At 40.2% G+C, this 26,838-nt stretch overlaps 1 long non-coding RNA gene across 1 annotated transcript in view; it reads right to left on the bottom strand.

Annotated features, from left to right (window-relative positions):
- The window catches only part of LOC311518898, a 254,283-nt gene extending 227,765 nt beyond the window's left edge, over nucleotides 1–26,518 (bottom strand). Inside the window, exon 1 of the long non-coding RNA XR_014711134.1 lies at nucleotides 26,471–26,518. This is a non-coding gene — a long non-coding RNA (uncharacterized lncRNA). The remainder of the gene's footprint in view (nucleotides 1–26,470) is intronic.
- Nucleotides 26,519–26,838: the final 320 nt, after the last annotated feature.

Below are 26,838 nucleotides of genomic sequence, written 5' to 3'. Positions count from 1 at the left end.
CCAGAGAAATCAATGCAGATATGAATTGTACAATTCACTACAGTAGATGCCAGCATGTTTAGTATTCCCTGTACTTAGAACGGGAAATACCTCAGACGCCAAAGAAAATGTAATTACTGTATTTGGTAAATGTCCAAATTTTAATGGTACCTGCTGCATAGTGAAAATTCATAAATGCATAGTAATATATGACCAAATTCAACAAAATGATATGTCTTGCTTTATTCAACCCAGCCTGCTTGCACGGAGTGGAATGAAACTGGAGTCTATGTTGTACTGAGCTGGGACCACAAACAGTGAGACTAACCTACTATTGGGTGTCTAATTCCAGCAATTTGTTAACAGGGAAGTGACTCTTCTGTTCATATTTGCTCCATAATGAGATTGGGCATCTCGTATTTTGCATTTTGTATCTAAATCTCTTTCTATATGCATCTTAGATACTTATTTTATATATAATGCATATATATTATAGCTGTTGTGAGTTGCGCCTATTCTCTTGATCTTCTAGATGGTCTTGTATTTATATTCTCCAGCTACATGTAATATTTAAAATAAACAAAAAGTTAATGTGGATAGGATGAGGTCATAAAAGTCATATGATGGTCTACTTCTGCAGCATACTTCTGTGGGTCCATATTGTTGAGCAAATCAGATGCAAAATATATTTTGATTAGTTTGTACTTTAATGGATCATGTACGAAGAGTCCACCTTTCACATCGTAGCCATTAATTTTTCTTGAGTCTGATGGAAAAAACAGGTAGAGCGTTGTTGGGTTTTGGTTTTTTTGTGCTGATTGAAAAGTGATGGATTATTTTCATGTGGTAAGAAACACAATGTTTTCTTTAGCACAGCAGGATATGCTGTTTGCAAGGTCTAACAGTGAAATATTATGCATATCTGCAGCTGGCCCACTGCCAAAACTGGACTGCAAAAATCAGAAGAGATTTTGAATCTGAATCTTAAAACCAGTATGGCCCTACCAAGCAACTGAGCCATTCAAAACAGAAAGCATTTTTACTAATATGCGATTGTTGTCATACAGGTCAGCATTTAAAAAAAATAGTAAATATTCATTGTAATGTTACCTTGAACTTTAATGCTAGATAGCTAGATATCTCTACAATGTTTTCTAGATATGGACTAATGCAGGTTCATTTATTTTAGTCCATGATTTATAGGCTAAAATATTTCTCAGACTCTAAGAAACAATCATTTAACGAGCAGGTAAAATTTAAAACAAAACAAAACCCATGCATTTTAAGTGCATTAGAAGTAGAAATTATTAACCAATAACTTTGCAAATTTATCAGCACTACAAGTTTAAGGAGGATGGCACTAGATGTGCCGTACCAAAAAAAAAGACACAAATTAGGGCATGATGTAGTGTTGCTGAAGTTAATGAGCATTTGGCCATTGACTTCAATGGTTCAGAGGGAGGGTCTGCTATAAGCACTATTTTCAGAGTTATTTTACTGCCCTTTCTGGACTTTGCAATCCTGACATGACCCTGTACAACCAGGACTCCTTGTACAGGTCCAGCCTGTGCAGTCCAAATGTCCTCCTCTGGAAATTCTGCTGCATGCTAAATCCTACACCACAGAAGTCAATGGAATTTTGGCCACTCGGTTGTACAGGAGCAAGATAGGACCCTCTGGGCCCAATGCTATAGCCTTTCTATGCATGTAAAGTCAAAGGGAGTTTCATGGGTAAGGACTGCAGAGTGGGATCATACAGTTCATGTAGTTCAAAGATCTGTCTCTCTAGGTTTTTATCCTGGGCCTATCACTGTTGTATCCAAGTGCTTCACAAGTTTTGAAACTCCCATTAATATCTGCCTAGAGCTCTGCTACTGTGGAATCTGCACTGGCCACACATCTCTAGCTTGCTCTCTAATATGAGCACATGGTTTTAAAATAGGGGACTATGCCTTACCTCATAATCAGATGGGTTTGTTTATATATATAGTCTCATGTCCTGTTATTATTATCCTGGCAACTATGATTATAAAGAGAAACACCTCTTACCCCTGTGAGCCTTCTTTCATTTGTGTGGGCTTCTTTCTTTGCTGATTTGTCGCATGATTGTGATCATGGGGTGGAGGATTTTTGTGTGGATGTGATTAAGTTATTTCCTTATTAGTGTGCCTTTCTGGTGTATCTCACCCAAGCTCCATGGCGCATCATCACTTGCACTGCATCCCTTTTATCGCTGGATCTTCACATTGGGTTTTAGAAAATGCTTACAGTACTAGAGAGCTTATTAAAAACAGGCTAGCAGTTTTATCAGCATAATTAATATTCTAGCAGCAAAAGATTTAGTGTCAGGGAACAATTAACAGATGGAACTTTCAGTTGGACACTATGGCATTTTGCAAAGGGAAACAGAACATTCTGGCAAATCAGGATACATATTTTATAAACTTCTGAATCACTCAGTGCCTATTTTTATCATTCATCTAAAACAGAGCTGACAGAAGACAGAGATTTGACAACCATTATGGTAAGACATTCTGGTACTTCTTTAACAAGAGTTTGGATCAGATCCTCAGCTTTTTTAAATCGGTGTAGCTCTTTTGACTTCAGTGGAATTACACTAATTTACAGCAGCGTTTTACTTGCAGATTATGTTATCTGAGGACTCTTATTTTGAAATCAATAAATTATATTTTAAAATAGCACCAACCCCCAACAAAAAAATGTTTATTAATACCTGAAAATGATGGGTTGCCATTTTACTATAGTAGATTCCCACCAATGAGTCTATCTACTAAGTCTAAAATCTTTCCACAAAAGATTTTCACAATTTCAGATTTTTGGGGATACACAAAAGTTGACTGACAGATCTTCCTTGTCTCTTTTCTAACACAAGCAAGATATAAAAAGAACCATAATATATATTATGGGAAAGCAGTACACCAATACAAAAGGCTTCCATGCTGAAACCAGACGGAAAATGGTAGTTGTTATTAATTTAGAAAAACAAAGAAGCTACCCAGCATTTCAGTAATGTGGCAAGTTGTGTGCTATTGAAGGAAAGAGGATTTTTTATAATTGGATTTTAGAGTAATTTAGGAGACAAGATAAGCTGTAATGATTGTATATTAGAGGTTAAAACTACAGCAGAAACTCATCAACGTATGGGTTCATTGCACTGAAGAAAACAGAACAAAGGAAAGCAATGTCAAACCAGACTGGCATTAGTGGGATGGCAACTAGGTGAGTAGGTGCTCAGAGAAGTGAACTGTTGCTTTTTCAGTAAGTGACTTGCATATGGTCACAACAGTCTGCGTGAGCAAGATTGCATAAACTGTGTGAGTGAGACATTGTAAACTGGGATTGAAAATGCCTGTTTCCTTTGAAGAGTATGTTTAGTGGGTAACTTTGTCTTCTTTCAAAAAGAAAATATGGATGGATGTGCTGCTTGACATTTCTCAGTCAAGAAGATTCTAAATTTAGTAGAGGAAGGGGCTTTTAGGGTTAAGGCACTGCGTTGGAACTATGGAGATTCATGTGCAATTCCTCGCTCACACAGACTTCCTTTGTGACCGTACACTTAATTTCTGTTTGCCATCTGAAAAAAAAAGATGATAATTCTTTCTCTCTATTTATTTCGACTGTAAGGTCTTCAGAGAAGGGTCTGGTCTCTTATTATGTGCTCATTCAGTGCTGAGCACAGTGTGGCCCTGATCTCAGCAGGGCTCTCTAAGTGCTACTGTTATGTAAACAATGAGTGATAATATGATTTTCCAGGTTTCAGAGTAACAGCCGTGTTAGTCTGTATTCGCAAAAAGAAAAGGAGTACTTGTGGCACCTTAGAGACTAACCAATTTATTTGAGCATGAGCTTTCGTGAGCTACAGCTCACTTCATCGGATGAAGTGAGCTGTAGCTCACGAAAGCTCATGCTCAAATAAATTGGTTAGTCTCTAAGGTGCCACAAGTACTCCTTTTCTTTTTATGATTTTCCAGGCTCCCTGTTTGCTTCAGTTAGTTTTCTTGGTGAATGTTTTCCAACATCTTCCCAACAGAGCAAAGATAGCTGAATCTGCGGTTCATCTTTCCCATCAATAATCTCACCACTTACATACATATATGTCACTGGCCCTTGAGTCACAAAACACTAAGAACATGAGTCCAGATCCTCAGCTGGTGTAAATAAAGGTAGATCCAAATGTAAATCCATTGATTTACATGAACTAAGGGTCTGGTCCATGATTTTCAAAATGATATGCCCAATTTTTGTGTGACTGTACCACAAATGAGGTATTTTGTGTGTGCCAAGAGGTGCCCATCTGGTCATCAAAATGACTGTAATTTGTGTGTGCTGCTATGTGATGTACATTCATGACCATGGCAATTTGTGTATACAAATCCGACAAAGAATTCTGAAAATCAGGCCAAACAAGTTGAGGAGTTCCAAAAATCTTGTCGTTTCTCATGAAACACCCATTTTTCCTTCCCTTTTCCTTACAGGGCTTTAGCTGTAGGCATAAATGTTTTGTAAATTGTGCATCGATCACCTGAGCTCTTTCTACAAACCTTAAAAATAAGCTACTGCAATATTCTATACTAAGAATTCACATGCCATGGATTCTTCTTAGTAAATGAAGCACAATATAATTACAATACAGTAAATAATCCAAGCCATCAGGAAGTAAAATCTGTTGACAGAGCCTATACTCTATATAGCTGCCCTTATAATGAAGGATACTATAAAGTTTGTTTTAGTTGCCAGTGCTTGGCTACCCCCTGCTGGGCTGTGAAGTCCCAGACCTTATAAACCATTACGCATAAACTCCAAGGCAGCATAGAACATATAAAACTAATTATTATCACAAGTTTTCTAAATTAGATGGGGTTCTGAGCCCTTAGTGGTGCTAAATATTGAAAAATTACATAGGCTGGCCATTTGAGATTAAACAAATGGTTATCAAACTATCAGTATCAATATATTTAGATAATCCACTGGTTTGTTAAAGCTCCCCAAAGCTCATAATCAAGGACACAAATTTCAAAGGAGCCATGATGTGTTTATGTGTAGTTGGTAACCACATTTAAAACAAAACAAGCAAATGTAGTACAATAAAAATGCAGGAAAACAAACGATTTCCTAGTAAGTATAAAACTGTGAGACAGCAAATTTAGCTTCTAATTTAATAAATTCTGTAAATCTGGTGAACATATATTAAATGGTTCACACACAATTTGCTCTGGAAAGCACTCCTTAAATAAAGTGCAGCGTAGATAGTCCCTGTAGAAAATTGTAAATATATGTATTCTGTAGAGAAATTAAAAACAGAATTTTTTTCTGCAAAATGTGTCCAAACAACTTAAAGTTTCCTTTAATACCCACAAAAAGGATTAGTTGTTATAAGCTATAACACAGCTGTACGCGACAAAGGCCAGAAACATGTAAACTGAAGGGTTTTTTTTTTTCAGTTTGTCCCGTGGTCCAACTGCTTTCTCAGAGTTGCAAAATTTCGTTACTGACACATTTTTTCATTCTGTTTATTTTGCAGACAAAGCAGAAAAGAAATTGACATCTGAACTATATAAACAGGGGCTTTATATCCAGTCATAGGGCTGCCAGTTAGGCAATTACTGTTTATATGTAGCACAAGGATAAAGAAACAATGTCAAAACTTCATCCCTCAAAACATTTATTAGTGTCAGTTGAATAGTAAAATTGTATTTACCAACAAATTAATCAGAGGCTGAATTAGACTCTAACCTCTTATATTTTCGGTACCAGAAAAGACACCGTCACTGCTTGTTCCTTTATCTAAACACAACATGTGTAGCAAACATAAACTTTTCCATTATGTTAGAGGAGGAAAAGGAATGAAGTTTTCATTAAACACAGTTGTAAAAGGATCACATTACTAGACTAGAGTCATACCCCTGCTCTCAACTTTTGTCCTTTATGTCAGCTGTCCTCCATGAGGGAAGAGGCAGACCTCATGGAGGGAGGGCATACAGGACATTTTGCTTGTCTGTTAGTCAGCAGGGGCTGTCAGCAAAAGGGGAATTTGGCATAATTTGTGTTACTAAAAATCCATCCTACCAATCTCTTTTCTTCCCACTATTTTTAGATTCTGGTTTGCTATCAAGACATGCAACCTTTTAAAGAAAATTCACTGTTGAAGGCAGAGAGGAGTGTAAAAAGTAAAACCGAAACCCAATGATAGCCTATCAAAGCTCTGGGACAAGGAAAAGGGGAACTTTTCCACCATAGTAACTGACAAAGGCCTTTGCCTCAGAATGTACATAACCTATGGTGTTCTGATACATAGAATCACTGTATGTTTTAAAACAGAAGGTGTTTATTAAAGAACATGACTATAAACTACAAACAGCTTTCCACACTGTTCAAACGCCAGCTTTGTTTCTGTTGTTTACCATTGACCACATTCTGTCAGGAACTTTAAATGGCACACTGGGACATCTAGTGGTTGAATAACATAACTGCAAGTACATGGTGTGACCATGCTATTAGATCCCTAAACCCTGAAAATTCCCCATTCCAGATGTCCTTCTCTGTCATCCCCAGTTCCCTTCCTGCTCCAGGCTTCACTCAGGAAATTCCTAGATCTGACCTTCCCTCCTCAGCTCTCAGCCTTCCTCTTTCCCAGCTTTCTCCTCACTTAGACTTTCCTGGCTCTCCATCCTGACAACAGTGGCTCCAATTCCAATAGCCCCCAATGCATTAATTCCCAGATCCTATGTTTGGTAACTCTCTTCAGCTCTTTCTTGTAGGTGCAAATCACATTGATCTTTCAGGAAGCTACATGATCTAACATTGACTCTAATCCCAGTTTCCTCCCTGCTGGCCTTCCTAGAATTCCCCCTCTGATTCTGCCCTAGTTATTCTGCAGAATTCTTCTGCCAGAGGACTTGGAAATCTTGTCCTACCCATCACTGCTTGCAAGGAAGTGTCTGAATGCCATTCACTCCTGCTGCAGAAGAGTCAATTGTTACTCCATGGATTCTCCAGTTAACTGTAATCATTGGTTTCCAGAGTTTATTTGCTTAAAGAGATGCAATGTATGTTTCTATACTGCCCTTTCAGCTTTACCAATTGTGAGTTAAAGAGAAATAGGTGATGTTTAAAGAACGGAATGACATAGTGGCTTGGGAGAGGGGGGGAAATGGGAAAGTTCCAGATAGATGAGAGATTTCCAGTATACATGAAAGTGTAATCACCAATGGTAAATATGCAGAGAGAGGGAAGAGTGAAGAGATATGAAGGGAGCAAGTATGGAAGAATTGAAGTGGACAGGGAAATAAGATGGAGCTAAAAAGAAGATTTGTCTGGCTTGTTAACGTAGCAATCTTATGCTTTTAGATCTAGTTTGGGTTCACTTCCTGCAGAAAACCCTAGCAGGGGTGGTGCTGCATTAACAATAGCGGTGACACATTGTTAGATAAAATAGCTCCCATTAAAGTGTCCCACTGCAAGTCATTATAGATGTACTCATTGTTCCCAGTTGAATCAATGGCTCCCAGTAACATGATCCATTTCTAGATCCAACATCTGGCAAGCATTTTACGCATTTAAATCCTGCGATATGTAAAAACAATTGCTTTATAAGACCAAGAATCTTTGCAATCCACCATGTCAGAACCAAACCATCTGTCCAGTGGGCCAGCGTTGAGTTGTACAGGTGAAACTGAAGGCAGAAGCGGGCCCACTATGTCTACTGTGTTTGATCTGTGATGTCTTCTTTTGTCTATCATCACAGATAGCTTACACTGCTCACAAGCTTTTATAAGTAAATGATAAACTTGATGGAACAAAGTTCCACTATTGCCAATTTATTCAAATCCATATGTTGACAATCAAAACCATTAGCCGAGAAGCAGAGTCCTTGAAGCTCTGCACAAATGTTATATTAAAAAAAGGACTACAAAGATGGATTCATGAAAGAATTGTCTTCTCTACATGTAATAAGCATAAATCTTACAAGTATCACTAATAAACTCTTTTCATTTCCCAGAACATTGGAAGCATCGAGTATGCGAAATTGTTCCACATCTGTTTAGCCACAGAGAGGGCAGATCCCAGAATGATATGCATTGGTTTTTTTGGGGAGGGGGTAGGGAGGGCAGGAGGGGGAAGAACAACAAAAGACGCTACATCACATTATTGCCAAAAGAGTAAATTGATGACAAAAGTACAGAAATAAGAGTTGCCTTCCCGGGCCAAATAGTTACAAATCTAGCATAGCAGGGTGAATTCTGTTGAATGCTATTGGGTTCATGAAGACAATAAAAAGACACATGAGCACAAACACATCCACTGCAAAGGAGGAGGACTTTAAAATGACATGGATTATATGCTAAGGTATCTATCACTCTGCAAAACAATCTTAATATATTTTCTCTTCAAACATAGATTTTTGGCTACCTATCATACCTTGTACTAAATCACTTCATGACATTCCAAGTCTCATTGTATATGAATTTTACGGTATGTCTTGTGTTAACTAAAATAGATTCAACTGGGCTTCAGAGTCAGATTGATGGAAGAGTAGGGAAAGCTAAATAAAAATCCTCCCTAGTTGGACAACAGAGGACACTATTATTATTTAATAATGATATTAGGATGGTTTCTAGATGCCTCTGTTGAGATCCGGGGTTCCTTGTGGTAGGTGCTGCACATTCACATAGTAAGACAAAGTCAGTAACCCCAGGAGATTTCAGTCTAAACAGGCAAGACAGACAAACAGTGAGAGGATAAATGAAAGGCAGAAAGACATGCCAAAGGTTACACTCTGCCCGCATTACTTCTCCATAGTACCTTCCACCTTCATTATAAAGTTTGTGAATAATTAAAGTTAGTTTTCAGACACAAAATGAGTGATTAACAACATAACAGTTTTTCAGAGACAACTGGGCAATGGTGAGCCAGCAAGAGGATCTCTGACTTTATACAAGACTTTGAAACTGCATTTAACCACCAGACCATCTTATGTCATGTGGTCCTGCAGACATGGTGATCCCATGCTCAGGTGTTTGGGGTTGGCCTCAGCAAAATACATTCAAACTTTCCATCAGAAATGTAAGGTCAGAACCCATTTTCATCTTTAACATTAGCTCCTATAAGTTTAAAGTCATACATGATGTACACAAGGTTTTAAATGCTTTATGGGACATGCAATTGCACAGCTAACATTATTACCATTATTATTATCCTAAGTCTCATTAAAATAGAATTACAGAGCTCACTGCAGTATGGAGGCCTCACTCACTGACACCAAGCAACCCCATTTTGGTTTTGGACAAGTCTCTCTCCTTCAGGAGACAGAATGAGGCTGTGATGATGCCTATGTTAGCCAGGCAATTAAGATTCGGGCTCACAAATAGGATACTGCTATTTTATACCCATGCGTGTGCCATGAATTTTTTTTTAAGTTAGACATTTGCAATTCCTCAAGGAAAACTTTCCTATTGACATAGTAACAGAAGAGTAAATTTTGACTTAATTTTTTTCCATGAAGCAGATGTCTTTTCTTGTGAGAACTGGCATATTTTTACCCTCAGAATGATCTCTGCTTTTATATGCCTAATTAAATTTTAGAGGTCCCTTGTTTAAATAAAGATTTATTAGCTGTTAAAATTGTAGCATAATTCTTCTGCCACCTACATGCTATCCTTTAACATATTTACAAGCAGACTGGTTTATCCACTATAAACAATGTGGGTGATTTAAAGTTGTTGTTATGTTATTGGTGTCAATTACTAAAATTCAGCATCACAATAGAGCTTTCTGAAGATACTGTTACTTAGCTCCAGAACTGTGAAAACTCTCTGAGAAAGAGAGGCTGTGAATTTTAGAAATTAAGTGATTGAAACACTTGAACTAACAGAGGTAATCAGCAGGTTTTAAATCCATGATCAGACACTGCTCCATATGTGAACATGGACTATCTAACATACAACCAAACTCACACATTTTTAAAAATGACAATATATAATGACATACACACCTGTTTAGGTTATTAATCTGTGTGTGTGTGTGAGAGAGAGAGACAGAAAGACAGAGAGAGAGGTGTATGGAGCATGTATATTTGTGTGTGTGTGTATATACATACATATTCACATATGGACTAAATGATGAGATTGCTTTGAAAATACAATAAAAGTACAGTGCCTGCCAAACAACTGGAAATATCTACACTGAAGCTGCAATCTCCTGTTTTGGAAAGGTTGGTTATGTATTTACTTAGATGGTAAATTGCCAAAATTAAAAGATTATTTTTCAGTCTGTCTTCTATAAACTTCTTACATTATTAAAATGATGCTTTGCTAACCTCTTGATGTCACAATGAAGACACTTTTTGATTAACTCTGAGCTTCCCCCCTATACTCTGCTATCTTTGCATCTTGCAAACACTGCTTCCATAAGCAGCAGTTGTCCATGTGCTTGTCAGATCGCGTCACCAGTACTGAATCTAATTCTCTGCCCCATCACTATCTGTCTAACACTCTTCATGTAAAACTAAAGGGTTTGCATAATTTTGGTTGCACAAACATTTCTCTTAAAAAAGCAACAGGTAACACATTTTCTTTATTCCATTATATTCCAGTCTAGGTTGGAATCTCTTAAAGAGCCATGGAAACAGGTTAGTTAGAAATATGCTGTAAATTAATGTTACACAATTGACCTCACAAATTAGCATACAAAATCCCTTCTCTCCCACACATACCAGCTATTGTCCTTCAGTTCTGTCAACTGAAATTTGTTTCAGCACACATCAGAAGCTGTAAAGTAAGGATTACAGGAAACTGTCTTTTTGTAAAAGCAGCAGAGTCCTGTGGCACCTTATACACAAACAGACGTATTGGAGCATAAGCTTTCGTGGGTGAATACCCACTTCGTCGGATGCATGTAGTGGAAATTCCTAGAGGCAGGTATAAATATGCAAGCAAGAATCAGGCTAGGGATAACGAGGTTAGCTCAATCAGAAAGGATGAGGCCCTCTTCTAGCAGTTGAGGTGTGAACACCAAGGGAGGAGAAACTGCTTTTGTAGTTGGCTAGCCAGTCACAGTCTTTGTTTAATCCTGAGCTGATGGTGTCAAATTTGCAAATGAACTGAAGCTCAGCAGTTTCTCTTTGAAGTCTGGTCCTGAAGTTTTTTTGCTGCAGGATGGATACCTTTAAATCTGCTATTGTGTGACCAGCGAGGTTGAACAGTTCTCCTACAGGTTTTTGTAGATTGCCATTCCTAATATCTGATTTGTGTCCATTTATCCTTTTACGTAGGGACTGTCTAGTTTGACCAATGTACATGGCAGAGGAACACTGCTGGCACATGATGGCGTAGATTACATTGGTGGACATGCAGGTGAATGAACCGGTGATGGTGTGGCTGATCTGGTTAGGTCCTGTGATGGTGTCACTGGTATAGATATGTGGGCAGAGTTGGCATCGAGGTTTGTTGCATGGATTGGTTCCTGAGTTAGAGTTACTATGGTGAGGTGTGTAGCTGCTGGTGAGAATATGCTTCAGGTTGGCAGGTTGTCTGTGGGCGAGGACTGGCCTGCCTCCCAAGGCCTATGAAAGTGAGAGATCATTGTCCAGGATAGGTTGTAGATCACTGATGATGGGTTAGAGAGGTTTTAGCTGAGGACTGAATGTGATGGCCAGTGGAGTTCTGTTGGTTTCTTTATTGGGCTTCTTTTGCAGCAGGAGGCTTCTGGGTACACGTCTGGCTCTGTTGATCTTTCCTTATTTCCTCGTGTGGGTATTGTAGTTTTGAGAATGCTTGGTGAAGATCTTGTAGGTGCTGGTCTCTGTCTGAGGGGTTGGGGCAAATGCGGTTGTACTTCAGCGCTTGGCTGTAGACCAGGGCTCGGCAACCTATGGCACACGTACCAAAGACAGCACGCGAGCCGATTTTTAATGGCACGCTGCTGCCTGCCAGGTCCCAGCCGCTGGATCCATTCAGCCCGTTGCCGAATCCAGGCCGGGACCTCGGCAGGCAGCAGCGTGCTATTAAAAATCCTGCCCCCCCCCCCGTTCCCTTCCCTCCCCCCGGGACAGGGTGAAGAAGCTTGGTCCTGCTGACTGCTGCTGCAGGGCAGGCAAGTTCCCCCCTCCCCCACCTCTTCCCCCAGCATGCTGGGTTCCTGCCCCTCCTCCTCTCCCTCCCTGCCCCCGATCAGCTGATGGCTCTTGCAAGGGACGGGGAGAAGCAGAGCTGCAGCGCGCTCGCTGCTCCGGGGAGGAGAGGTGGGGATGGGGCCGTGGGGTGGAATGCCGTGAGCTGCTCAGGGCAGGGGGCTGGGAGTACCCCCACGACCCCACACCCCCAGCCCTCTGCCCTGACCCCTGCACCTCCCACACACCCTCCCAGCCCTCTGCCCTGACCCCTGCACTCCCCTCACACACACCCAGCCATGGCTCCTGCACCCTCCTCACACACCCCCAGCCCCCTGCCCTGACTCCTGCCCCCCCCACGTACCCAGCCCCTCGAGACCCCATGTCCTGATTCTTGCACCCCCCACATTCCCACCCCCACCCTGAGCACCCGACGGGAGCTCCTGCACACACCCCCTACACACATTCCCATCTGCACCCCTCGCACCAAATGGGAGCTGCCCTGGTAAGCACTCCACCCCCAAACCTCCTGCCCCAACCCTGAGCCCCCTCCCTCATTCTAGCTCCTGGCCAGACCCTGCACCCCAACCCCCAGCCTGCTCCTTCACCCCCAGCCCTGTTCTCAGCTCACTCCCACCCTCAGCTCAGTGCAGAGAGAGAGAGGCAGAGAATGGGCTAGAACCAGGGAGAAGGTAGGTACCCACTCTATGTGGGCAAGGCCGGGATCACAGACTGGCAGCGGGCTGAGCGGGGCCAGCAGCTGGGACCCTGGCTGGCAGGAGCCGGCGGACAGAACCCCAGACTGGCAGCAGGCTGAGTGCTAGCGGGCTGAGCCGCTCAGTGCACTGCCGGTCTGGGGTCCCAGCTGCCAGCCCCGCTCAGCCTGCTGCTGGTCTGGGGTTCTGGCTGCCGGCCCCTTGCCAGCCAGGGCCCCGCAGCCCGCTGCCAGCCTAGGTGAATGGAACCCCAGGCCGGCAACGGGCTGAGTGGGCCGGCGGCATAAGATCAGCATTTTAATTTAATTTTAAATGAAGCTTCTTAAACATTTTGAAAACCTTGTTTACTTTACATACGACAATAGTTTAGTTATATAACATATAGACTTATAGAGTGAGACCTTCTAAAAAACGTTAAAATGTATTACTGGCATGCGAAACCTTAAATTAAAGTGAATAAATGAAGACTCGGCACGCTACTTCTGAAAGGTTGCCGACCCCTGCTGTAGACAATGGATCGTGTGGTGTGTCCAGGATGGAAGCTGGAGGCACGAAGGTAGGCATAGCGGTCGGTGGTATTCAGTATCGGGTGGGTGTTAATGTGACCATCACTTATTTGCATTGTGGTGTCTAGGAAGTGGACCTCCCATGTAGATTGGTCCAGGCTGAGGCTGATGGTGGGGTGGAAGCTGTTGAAATTGTGGTGGAATTCTTCCAGGGTTTCCTTCCCATGGGTCCAGATGATGAAGATGTCATCAATGTAGCGTAGGTAGATTTTGTGTAATTTCCCCTCCACAATATATATAACTGTACTTTTACACTTTTTTTTGGTGCTACACATTTAGAGTATAGGTTATTGTGCTTAAGAGGCCATCCAAGGCAAAAATTGTCTGAAAGAGACATGACTGCAAAAATCTACTAAACATAACTAACAATACTATATGGCAACCTGCTGTACCCACCTTTTGTCCTTTTAACTGTAGCAACTGGGTGATGAAATTCTTTATATTTGTTAACTTAAACACTTGAAGCTCTAAATAAATGTATTAATATATGCATTGAGGGCCTGGTTTAGAGCCCACTAATGTCATTTGAAACATTCCCTTTGACATCAATGGGCTTTGAATTAGGCCCATTCATGTTAAAACACATGAACCCAGAAGATACCAAGGTATAAAAGGCAAGCATGCTCTAGGTGGGCAGTTTTCAGCCTGTGGCCAGTGAACCCGCAGGGATCCGCAGACTATGTCTAAAATTTCCAAAGGGGTCCACACCTCCATCCAAAATTTTTAAAGGTCCGCAAATGAATAAAGGTTGAAAACCATTGCTCTAGATCATTTGTCTCCTGCAAAACACATCACTAACCTCTTCTGTACTTCTTTAGCCTGAGTCAGTGATGCTGCCTAAAAGGGTGTGTGTTCTTTTTTCAATAGTCCTTTGCCTTTCTATAATGCCTTTAATCTTACAATCTCAGATCCCTTTACAAACTGTCTCACTGTCCACCTGCCATGAAGATATTAACTTCAGTTTATACATAGGGAAACGGAGAGACAGAGAGGCTAAGTGGCTTACCCAATGTCACAGGCAAGTCAGTCACTGAGCCAGTTATAGAATGCAGACCTCCCAGCTCTCACTCCCAAACTTTAACCACTAGACAATACTTGCTCTGAGACACATAACACCCTTTTAACCATGGCTTTGCTTTGTTTAGCCAAACTTATAGGCTGGGATTTTCACAGGAGCCTCAGAGAGTGAGGCACTCAAGTCCCATTGCAATCCATTGGGAGTTGGACACTTTTAACTCCCCTGAGCTGCTTTTGAAAATTCTGTCCACCACAATGAATACCTTGGTGGCAACATGTCTTATGGCAGTTCTCAGATTTTCATTGTTCCCATGCCTTTTATTAATACAGTAATTCAGTAAATCTATGTTCTATTGCACCCACTAGGTTAATTACTATAATGTGTGTTATGGCATGTTCATCTCAGTTATGGATATACTGTGTACACAGGCAGAATATTGTCCAACATGTGTTCCGCTTGCTAGCCACATCCCTGCTCCCATTAACAGATATGTGAATTATGCATCCCCCACTGAGTGGAGAATAAACCCCAAATGTCTGTACCAGACGCCTGCAGAGTAGTATCAGAAGTGTCAAACATCCAGCCAATCCAGTATATTTTGGGGGCTCATATGGCACATTCAGATTCTGCAGAATCTTGGCTATTTTTTAAAATATGTAAATTTCTAGACCTCACGGTTGCAAAGAAAATCTGGAAAAAGCAAAGGAAGTGTAAACCGATGCAATGTCATCTGCCCAAGTCTGCAGACAGCTTGACACAATGGCTCTGAGAAGTGTGAAGTCCTTCGCCCAATTAATCTCACTGGGTGTTAACTCTAAAATGTAATCATGACACTTTAAATGTCAGTATTGTATATTTCATTGCAGATCATTTTAGTGGATGGAATGGGGAAGGAGTGGACATGAAGCCCGCAAGGGATGGGAATTGGGAATTGCTGCAGGGAAGGAAATGCTGAGGGGAGAAAAGACACAAAGGAAGAGGAAAGGGAGAGAAACAGAGGAAGGGGGATGGGTGAGGAAAAGAAACAAAGGACAGAAAAAGTAGAGGCTCTTAAGAGCATCAACCCACTAAGTAATACTGAATGTTGCAATAAAGTACTGAACAAATAAATAATGGTAATGGGAAGCTTAGGTATGACATAAAGGTCATATTCCTCCCTTGATCTCTGAAAACTTCTCATAGACATAGAGGGGCATTCTGCTGTGGATTGAGGAGAGTATATAATCCTGCATTTATACCCTGGCCCACTGGCCATAATTCAAAACTGAATGTTGCCATCTTCAAGGAATGGTTTTGATACCCTGCTCTATATTGTTAACCCCATAAAGACAGAACACAGAGGGCTAAATTCACAGGATGAAAGTCAGTACCCGTTTCAGGATATATAGTCTTGCTTTCAATCCTTACTCACTATTGCTAATATCCTCCCTGCCTACAGTACTGATGTCAAAGCAAGAGGATATGTTTCTATTAACATTTTTCTTTCTAGTGTAGAGAAAGCCCAAAGCTTTAATTTCCTCCCATTTAAAAACTCCCCTCTTTGGCATGTTAAATTGTGCAAGGCACCCTAAACTCGGTCTAAGACCAGTCCTACCAATAAAGTTAAAAGTGTCATGTAACATCCTGGGGACTCTAGAGTCAGCTTGTAAAATGACATCAAATGACTTTTTTGAAGAAGTGGGGGTGAAAGAGATGCTGCTGTGTTTTTACTCTGTCACAACACAAATAATTAATGGTTAAAAATACTTTTTGTTTAATAATTGCTGTTCTTCATTAGTGTGAACCAAGGGCATAGTCTATCTGAGACAATAACATCTGTACCCCATATTTCATTATCACCAAACTTCACATTTCACACAAAAGCATAGCTAGCAAAGCCTTACAGCTTTAATTAGTTTCTGCCATAGCTGTGAAGGTCAGCCAATTATTGTGTGTGAAATTTCAATATGAAGCAGCTGAATTGAAGACAGCATTGCAACATTGTGAAACTCTGCAGTGCTGTAAATCTAGCATGATAGAACCTTTGGAAAAAAAGTACAAAATAACATAAATTAATCATCAGGTACGCACAGGTTCAAGGCTTATTGGCTAATTTAACATATGTCAAGAGGGGATGGGGGAAGAGGTAATTTCTGATTACTTTTTATGCTTTTTATTATTGTAGTATCATTGGCCATGACCAAATAGTTAGGGTTGGGTCCACATTTTTATTATTATGCCTGATTTTCAGTGATTTATAACTTTACTGTAACAATTTATTCTGCAGTACCCCTTATCAGGTCTCAGACTGGGAGCTTTATTTTATTTTAATTCATTCATTCATTCATTCATTTTCAAAGGAATTCATGTGGGCATCTTTAAAGGCAAAATCCAGTCCATATGCTTCTGAACTATACAAACATTGGGAAGGGGACCATGTGGCATGACTAGAACCCATCCTGTTGACACAGTGCTAATTAGCTAGGAGAACATGTAGAGAGGGCTGTCTGCAGTGCCCCCTGCTGTTTCTTTACAAAAAAGCAGCATCCACTTCCATGTAGTACCTATTGCCAAACACAACATAGGTGCTGGAAGGCTGGAAGCTTGGTCACATCTCAAACCAGCAGACCCCACCAACTTGGAGCCATGAAGTGCCATCAGAGCCATTAGCCATGCCCTCAGCTTAATGCTCAAGAGAGTTTTGGATTGGAATCCTAAACTGCTCCTATGGCATGTGACTGTACTAAGGTTAAGGTGGTTCCATCCCTCCACATTCCCCTCTAGTGCACATATGCAACAGGAGGCAGAGTGTTGCTTTAGGGACATAAACTAACAGCATTTAATAATTAAGGATGAATTTAATATCCCTTTCCTCCCCACTGGTGTTAGAGCATACAAAGACACTTTGTAAACAAACAAAAAATAATACAAGGGTAAGATTTTCAAAAGTGACTAGTAATGTCAGGTGCCCACTGTGAGATGCCTGGAGCAATGGGGGCTCAGCATTTCCTGAAAACCAGATCTCATTATAGTGTCTCAAGTTGGTCTCCCAAAACTGGAGCCATCTAAAATCACTGCTCACTTTTGAAGACTTTGCCTCAAGTATTAATTTTTTGTTTATAAATAAGATTTTATCATGAAGATTAAGATACACAAACAATAAACACAGTATGTGACTAACTTCAGGCTACTGCAGAGGAAGTAGTAATGCAGACAAAATTATATACTCCCGTTTTGCCTCAGATAGCCTCCTTATGCATTCTATTCCTTCTAAGAGTAGGAATATTTTATGTATGTGCTGTGCAAAGATACTATAGATGTGTCAAAGGTTTGACTTGACCCTTGAATGCACTCAAAACCAGCCTTAGTCTCAGTCTGACGTGTGCCATGAGCCAGCAATGGTTTGTCAATACTTTTTTAGCATCTAAGAATTCTCCATTTAAGCTCTTTGGAACTTCCTTGCTCTGTGTGGATATTCACATGCTTTTGAAGGTTGTATCTGAAGTTTATCCCTTTATTTGGGTACCAAAGGTCATATATTAAAGTCACACATGACACACCAGTTCCAGTTCTAGCAAACGGGCAAAACCCAAATCTTGACTCTAGGTTTACAATGGAATTCACCCCAAGGCAAAAATTAATGTACTTGAGCCCAAGCCTTTTCTACCTTTAGCTCCTATGTTCCTATGTGAACTGGTTCTGATATGTAGTGTATGTGAACCTGTTCCTAATGTAACCTAATCTAAAAGCCATTGCTTCATCCATAGTGAAGTATATGCACATATACATGCAGATCACAACCATTTCTGCCTGCCTATGCCCCATTATTCCTCTATGAGGGGGACCTATAGAGTGGTCATACTGGGATTTTCCAGAGGAAGAAGAAGCAAGTGGCTAAGTTTCATCATTCACACCTTATGCCAGGTTTTCTAGCTTGTGTGTTTCTAGTACTTTTGTAGCCATAATGTGACTCACAGAGGTTACATTCAAGATTTACAAAAATGGGCACCTAAGTACATATTTCAGCACCTAAGTAAATGGCCTGGTTTTCCAAAGTATCAAACACCCACAGCTCTCATTGTCTTCAGCTGGAGAGTGGCTGTTCAGTACTCCCAAAAACCATGCCCCAGTGATGAGTACCATAGTACCCAGAGGATAAAGATAAATAAATAAATGTACAAATCAGAGCAGATTTATGCTTAAAAACTTCACAAGAGGAAAATTTCTCTCAGCATCTGGAGTCCAATGAATTACTTTAACTAAATGGAATGCCAGATTGTGAAATAGTTGATATTTTATTATATACAGTACCTTATGCAACACCTTTGAATGTGTACATATGGGAGACATTTTTGTCTCAATATTATTTTTACTTTTTCTCTTTGTTTCTAGATTACAATGACTCTTTAAAACTGACAACAATTAAACTGGCAGGAACAGACACCAAGAACAAAATTAAAGCAAAACTTTAGTGTGAAACTGGTCAACAAAAACAGACACAAAAGGGTTATGGTCTTATTGCTAATGCACTGCCCTGACACTGAGGTGAACTTAGTTCACATCACACCTCTGACACACACTTACTGTGTTACTCAAGGAAGGTCATTTAATTTCTCTATGCCTCAGTTTTCCTATCTATTAGATGGGAATTGTAACTCCTTTGTGTCTTATCTATTTAGATTGTAAGATGTACAGGGAAAGGATTTTTTTCTTATTGTATGTATGTACAGTGTCTAGCATAATAGGATCCTGATCTCAGCCGGAGTGTCAAGGCACTCCTGCGGTAATAATAAAATCTGAAGGAAGCCTATCGTACTGGAAGCAAAGAAGACATTTATAAGCACCAGTGGGAATGCCAAGATTTGCATCATGCACAAACATACAAAATCTTCAATGAGAGCCAAAATTACAAAGACTAGAGTGAAGCTGATGTAATTAACAATTGTAGCAATGACAATAAATAAAATGTGTACTGCTAACATGGTAATACCCAAAGGGTTATAAGAGCGTGATGAGCATAATAAGAATTGGTAATAATACATTTTGATTTATCATTGCCAGAAACACAAAGGTCTCTGGCAGCCTTAGCAAAGGCCACTAAATAGAACTGAAAACAAAACAAAGGGCAATGTGCCCAAAAATCAATGACATAACATGAGCAAGGAAAAACAAATCCCTTCAAATAGCAAGGCAATATACACAAATAGAAGTAAATAGGAAACAAACCACTGACACACAATTACTAGTGAAACAGACTGAAACCTGTCTTAAGTCACCCACCCAAGGGAACAGCGAAATCCTAGCCCAGCTGAGATGGTCTTTAACTGAAGGTCAAACAAAACTGCATGGGAAACCTCAGGGATACCTTAAAGTGGTTCCTTAAGACAGGGGGCTATCTAATGGAGGTAGCCTGTAGTGCAGGTTTCACTGTATTTATTAAACACTAAAATATTAAACACAATAACAGAGGCTAAACTAAATCAAACATAATGTAAGTGTGATACAAATCATCATTAGGCAGTGTAAACAAACACTCAACACACACAAAGCCACATAAAGCCTTTATTGCAAATCCCAGCAATTAAATCCCTCTCCAGAGAGATGCCATTGGCCACACTCTCTCTAGGAGCATAAGCTCCCAGCAAAGGAGTCCTACTCAATTAAAGACACTTGGGATGGGCTCTCCGTCAGCCAGCCACCAGCAACAGAAGCTGCACACACTGAAAGACTCTCTCTCTCTCTCTCTCTGATCTGGCTCTGTTCCAGAGGCAGCAGTTCCCAGCAACATGGTCCCCTCTCAGTCAAAAACACTCAAGATAAGATCTCTTAAAGCTGGGCTTGCCAGAAGCAGCTGCTCCCAACCAAAGAGTGTCTCTCAGGAGAAAATGCTCTCTCAAAACCAGTCATGCTGCAAGACCAGGGCACCCCCCATCCCCTAGCAAAAATGGTCTTCTTTCAGAAATAAACACAGGAAAAATTCTCTCACAGCCAACCTCTTTCCAAAGGGAGCATCTCACACATTAAACCACTGAACAATTCCAGACTGGAAGATAAAATATTTAAAAGAAAAAAGGCAAAATATCCTCAGAGCTCACGTTTTTCCAGCCAGTCTTTCAGAGCTCACAAGCTTGCTACCATTTGCCAAGTAGGATCAAGATGAAAAGTGTGATGATAAGAAACATGGAAAATTGCATCATCAAACCAGCTGGGAATTCAGAATTTAGCAAGTGTAGGAGCCAGTGAAGCTGCTGAAATGTCAAGAGCAGTAATAGTGAAAGCAATTTATTTGTCGTCCCATGATCTAATGTGTGATCCAACCAATGGTGATCATATCACACAGGGAGGAAACATAGGAATTGCCATACTAGATGAGACCAGTGGTCCATCTAGCCCAATAAACTGTTTATGACAGTTGCCAATGCCAAAAGCTTCAGCGAAAGTACAAGGAACCCTTGTGAACAATTATGGTATAACCGTCTCATTTGGAAAATTTCCTGCACCTGTCAGCTAGAGGTTGGTTTATGCTCTGTAGTATAAAGGTTTATATGTCTTCAACAATGTTTTAACCTTCTCGGATGTGACTCTGTATGTCCTCCATACCAGGAAGCCTCATTTTCCATGATAAAAAACATTCTTCAATAAAAACTCATAAAAATCTGTGATTTGCCATGATTAAAATGAAATGCTGAACTTTAGTTTCCCTAGCCACAATATAGATATACAGGTATCAGTTGAATACATTTTCTTTTATATATATATTTACAATTTTTAAGCAAGTTTGCAGCCTACCAGTGTCATCAAACATTATCATGAAATAAAATTAAAAGAATTGCAATTTGTATTTCTTACATCTACCAAATACTTCAGTCTGTAGTCTATATTTTCAGAAAATTAGTTTCTTTTAAAAAATGCACAAAAAATGAAGTGAAAATTGCTTTTATATTAACATTACTCACTATCTGAATTAGTCCTGGTTGTTACAATTCCATTGCAGCATTCCATCCTGTTACATTTTTGTCTTCCTCAGGTTGGTGCTGAGCACAGAAAAGAACTCCAAGTTTGCTGAAACGTCTTTCGCTGTTAGTCCTGTGGGGTGGGGCTCAGGCTGTCAGCCCCACCACTCAGGGCTGACAACAGGAGCCCCACTGCTCAGGGTCAGCCTGGCAACCCTGGCTTGATTAACACAGATAGCCAGATAATGGAGGCTCAAATAAATGGGACTGTACTGTAAATGTTTTTATTTTTTCACAAAATATAAAAACTAACGATTCTCTGTAAAAATGCAAATTCCATGTTTTTCTGCATTTTTCCATGGCTAACGGATTTCTAGGATCCCTGCTCATTACCCATATAAATATCTAATCCTTTAATGAATCCTGTCAAGGTCTTGGCCTCAACGATATATACTGGCAATGAGTTCCATAGGCTAATTATGCATTGTCTCAAAAGTATTCCCTTTTATGAATGTTCAGTTTGCGGTCTTTCAATTTTATTGAATGGCACCTGGATCCTATATTCTGAAAAAGAGTAAGTAGGAATGCCTGATTTATCTTCTCTATGCTATTCAACATGGCATAGACCATTCAACATGGTAATACCTTTATCAAACTCATTTTTATTGACTTCCTCTCTAAAGAATCCTGTTCTTTTCAGCCTCTCTTCTTATAAAATATTTCCATGTTGCTATTAATTCTCATAATCCATCTCTAAACCCCCTCTATTGACTCTCATTCACTTCATTGGAGCCACGATCTCACTCCTAGGGACCATTCTGTAAGCTGGTTCCTGATCTATGGCAGTACCATGATTACTTAGTTTCCTTAGTAGCCTTTTGTGACGTTTCCTGTGTGTCACAAGGCTTCTGAGAATCCAAATAATCTATGTTAACCATTTATCCTTTATCCACTTTTTTTATTGACCTGTTGAAATAATTTCAGTAGAGTAGTGAGGCATGCTTTTCTTTTGCAGAAGACATACTAGTTAGATGCTATAATATCATGGCCAGATAGGCTTTTTATAATAGTATTTTTAATGATAATTTTAACCAATTTACCAGTTACAAAAGTAAGATTTACAGGCCTGTAATTCCCCAGATCACCACTAGGGCCTCTTTAAAAAGAGAGGTATACCATTTGCCACTCTTCAATCCTCTGATTTAACACCTCATTTTAATGCAAAATTGTATATTTTTGCTAGCTGTTCAGCCATTTCATTTCTAAATTCCTTCAGAACTCTGGGGTATACACCCTCTGGTCGCAGAGATTTATTGTTCTTTAATTTATCTGCTTGTTACAGCACTTCATCTATTCATACATCAATCAACTACTCCATCTTTATTATCTGTAAAGAGTTGGTATCTCCCCAACATTTTTTGTAGTGAAGACTGCTGCAACTAAATCATTTAGTTTCTCTTTAATGTCCTTAGCCTCCTTAATTGAGACCTTTCCCTGTTGGTCCAGCATTGCATGGCATGGTTTTGTCTGGCATGGTTTTCTGCTTCTGATTATACTTAACTAATCCTTAGTTATTTGCTCTTAACCCTACTAATTTCCATCTAACCATCTCCTATAGCTTATACTGCTTTCTGTCTGAAACCTCTAGGACTGAATTTCCATTTTCTGAAGAATGCCTGTTTGGCTCAAATAGACTTAACTTTTATCTACACTTTTTTTGCCCTTTGCCTCCCTGCTTCCCTTTTTGCTTCGGGGAAGAGTCAAGAATTGACATGGCAGCATTTTGAAGTGTTTATGTTTTTTTTCTCACAAATAGTCAGAGATTGATAGAGGGAGAGAGGAAAAGGTGAACGAAACCTTTAAACAGACCTTCAAGACTGAAAAGATGGAAAAGAAGAGGAGGGGAGCAACATTACTAAAAGTAATCACGTCACCAAGAATGATTGAACATAGTACACGGGGACATAGGACTTGAATTGGAAAAATGTACTGATGCTCTCCAAAGTTCCACCCACTATCTAAGATCTGACTCCCTGAGATGCCAAAATGAGATGTCACTCACAGTAGCTTGTACCAATGTTGAAAATATAATCATGCACGCTTGGCTACCCCTGTCTGGGATTTAGATACGGCCACAGGCAGAGGCCAGATTAAAGCCTACCCTCCACAGGCACACGCATCTACTCCTGAAGTCAGACAATTACATCAGAATCTCAATTTGCCTTTAAAAACATTGAAATTATATTTCTGGCCCTTGTGGTTGTGAAGAAAAAATTGAACAAGTGACCTGAGTGTCACTGATGTGTTGATGTGTGCCTGAGTCTGCAGACAGCCAGCACCAGAAGGAGAAGCAGCAACCACTACAGCTAAGGATAGAAGCTGCCCACACCCACTACCACAGCAAATCACATGTCCCTGTTGCTGGGAAGGTAAGAGGGCCCATATTGATCGGAGTAAGTCTGGGATTTCCCACTCCACACTGGAGGACTGGCTGTGCCTTGATGAGGCTCAGATGCTTCTTTAGATTCTAAAAATCTCTTCTAGATCCACAAGTCAGATGAGGAAAAAATAAGTGTGAAATTCTCCCAAGCTCCATCCTCTTGTGGCACCAAAATGAGATGTCACGCAGAACAGATTGTGCAGGATCTACCTACTCTGAGCACCCCTCTTCTTTCTCTCATGCTTGGATCACCAATGAAATAACTAACATTGTTGAGATGTGATTTGCCAACACTCGAGATCTGAGTTAACACTGAGATGAACAGGGGGAAATTGACATGTTTTAGGCTCTCAGCTAACTCAGGCAGACAACACTGTTTTGGTTTACACTTAGTTCACATTTTGCAAGTTTTCTTCATAACCATAAGGGCTAGAGATGAAAGACGAGATTCTATAGAACAAGATGACAGCATCAAAAAGGTACTGGATTGTTTACGTGGTGTGACTGGGCTCACTTTGAGCCCTGAAATTATTCAGGTTTTAAGAAATCCAAATGAGCCTTTTGGGGGTCTTATGTTTCTCTGCTGGCTTCTATTAAAAAAAAAAAAAACATGTTTAAGAGCCCGAGATTTGGGGCAACCCCTTTCCTTCGAATCAACACTTGTTTTTTCATTGATGTATATTATTAATATAGGAAAGAAATCCCTCATATTTCATGCAACATAAACCTGGGAAAACTTAAAAAAAGACATTGGCACAATGGAACCAAAAAACCATGGGGTTGTGCTCTGAATATCCCTCCTTCCACAAGGCTATGTCCACACAAGTGCAAGGTTTCTTTACTAGTTTAAATTTTCTGTGTGCTTTCTTTTCAAGTTTTTGTAAACGCATGGGTGAACCTCAGCAAGCATGTGATGTAAATCAGCGAAAGGGAGGCTTGCAAAAAAAAATTTAACACAGAATAAGGTAAAAAGCAAGTCTGAGGAAAAGTCTTAACTGTAAAGCTTCCCTCAGATGACATCATGATGTTATTTTGAAACAAATGTGGCTTTTTTGCAAGTCCATTTTTCTTTGATTTGGGAGCAATGGATGCCTTAATACACTAGGTGTATCTTGAACTTCTGGATTATCATTCTGCTTCAATAAGGAAGTCTTTGTTAACACTGGAAATTGTCATTTTTTTATGGTTTTGTGGCCAGTCGCCCTTGTATATCTTTGTCCTATCTGGAAAACATCACCTTTTAAGGTAGATGCATTCTGCAGAGTTGAAAGACACTTCCCCTAACCAGTTCCTATTCCCAATACACCCTTGTGGCCTTTCCACTATGACGCACTTTAAAGATAGGCTAGAGCCTGTAATCCCAGTGCAAATACACCTTGCACACCTCTGCCTTTTGCAGAACATTCATGCTCTGTGTAGCAGTGTAGCAACCTCTATGTGGCACTCTGATAGAAGTCCACAAGGAAAGCTGTGTCTGGGAAGAGAACAGCCCTAATAAAATGACCTTTACTGAGACTTGACACCTGCTGCCTTCTAAGCTTCTTACATACACAGTTTAATCCACCTGGAGGCTTTTTTGCTTGATGGAAGGTGATAAAAAAGCTGTTAGATTGTAAGCTCTGGCTTAGATTCAAAGCATGTAGGCTGCTTGATACTCTGAGGTTTCAGGCATACAACGGGAAAACATATTTCTTAGTTCAGGTGCAATTCTCGAGATGGTTATTAAGGTGAACCCTGGTCTAAGAACCCCTTTATTGGTATGAAAATAAAGAAAAGCATCCAGACAGGAAAAAGGGTCCCATTTCCCCAGTACCACAGATGAGATAATGTGATAGTGATCATAAAGCATTCCTCAACAGGCAAGAAGATCAAAGAATCCCAACTCTAGAAATTTACAATCCACAGAGGATCAAGCAGCTTGCATTCTGGATATTTTAAAGGTGAGTGCTCTAAAACACGCATCAATCAGCAATGATGAAAGCCCAGTCGTTTCTGATTATAAATAATCCACTTTCTTTCCTTGCACAAATCAGATGAAGACTTAAATCAAAAAGTTAGATGGCTATGATTTTTATCCTTACACAGACGGGAACAGAAACAAAAACAAAACAAAAAAAGATGTCCTGCTGGTGAATTCTATTATAGGGCTATAGGGCTGTAAGAAGAACTCATTCTCCTGACACGAACTTTGAATACTTAATCTCAGAGCCAGTACCAGACCTAGGAAGATTGAGCTGACATTATTTAAGCAAAGGGAATATCAGGAATGGAAATACTTTAAGCAAAGTAGTCTAAATATGAGGAAACTCTTCTCAGTGGTTGAGATCAGGGAGGACTAATATCCTAAATGTAGTAGTAGAAACCCCAGCACTTGAAACACTTAAAACTAGCATGGACAAAGCAAGTGTGAATAGACCACAGGGAATTATCTTGCAGTGGCAAGAGACAGAGCTGCTGACCTGATGGGCCTTTAACTGAGAGGCAAAAATGTTCCTTTCTGATTACCGTAGCAAATACATTGTCTTCCTAAAAGAATAAGAACTAGAGCTCTTCTTTCCCACATTACTTCTTAAGGTGCATCATAGCCACTAACGCTGGATTTCCTGCAACTTGAAATAAAAAAATCCACAAATCAGCATTATTTTTAGGAAGTTGACGCTATGAGAGGATGCTTCCTTGTCAAATGACCTACCTTTAACTGAAAGATTTTCCCAAAACACTTCTGCACTTCCATGATCATTGTTTGTCTGTACTTGTGGTAAGACTATTTCCCAAAGGGCTGATGTCGATGATCTCTAGTCATGAGGAAGTCTATTGAACATTTGGCTTGTCCAGGCTGAGCCCAGATAAACTAGTGTCTCGTTCTAAGGGGGCAAAAGAGAGAGAAGCAAATCACACATTTAAAAAGTTTTATTTAAAGTTTTTCTACTAAGCCAGTAACCTGGGTGTTTAGAGTTAAGCATGTGAGTCCTTGTGCATTTGCAGGGTCAGCGCTCACGTCTGAAGCATCACATTTGCATCACAGTTTTTGGACTGATCCTGCCCCCATTGAAGTCGCTA

Source organism: Lepidochelys olivacea (genome assembly GCF_965140295.1).
Source record: "Lepidochelys olivacea isolate rLepOli2 genome assembly, chromosome: 3".
NCBI lineage: Eukaryota > Metazoa > Chordata > Testudines > Cheloniidae > Lepidochelys > Lepidochelys olivacea.
The sequence above is the reverse complement of the archived record's forward strand: the minus strand, read 5'-3'. Positions and strand labels throughout refer to the sequence as shown.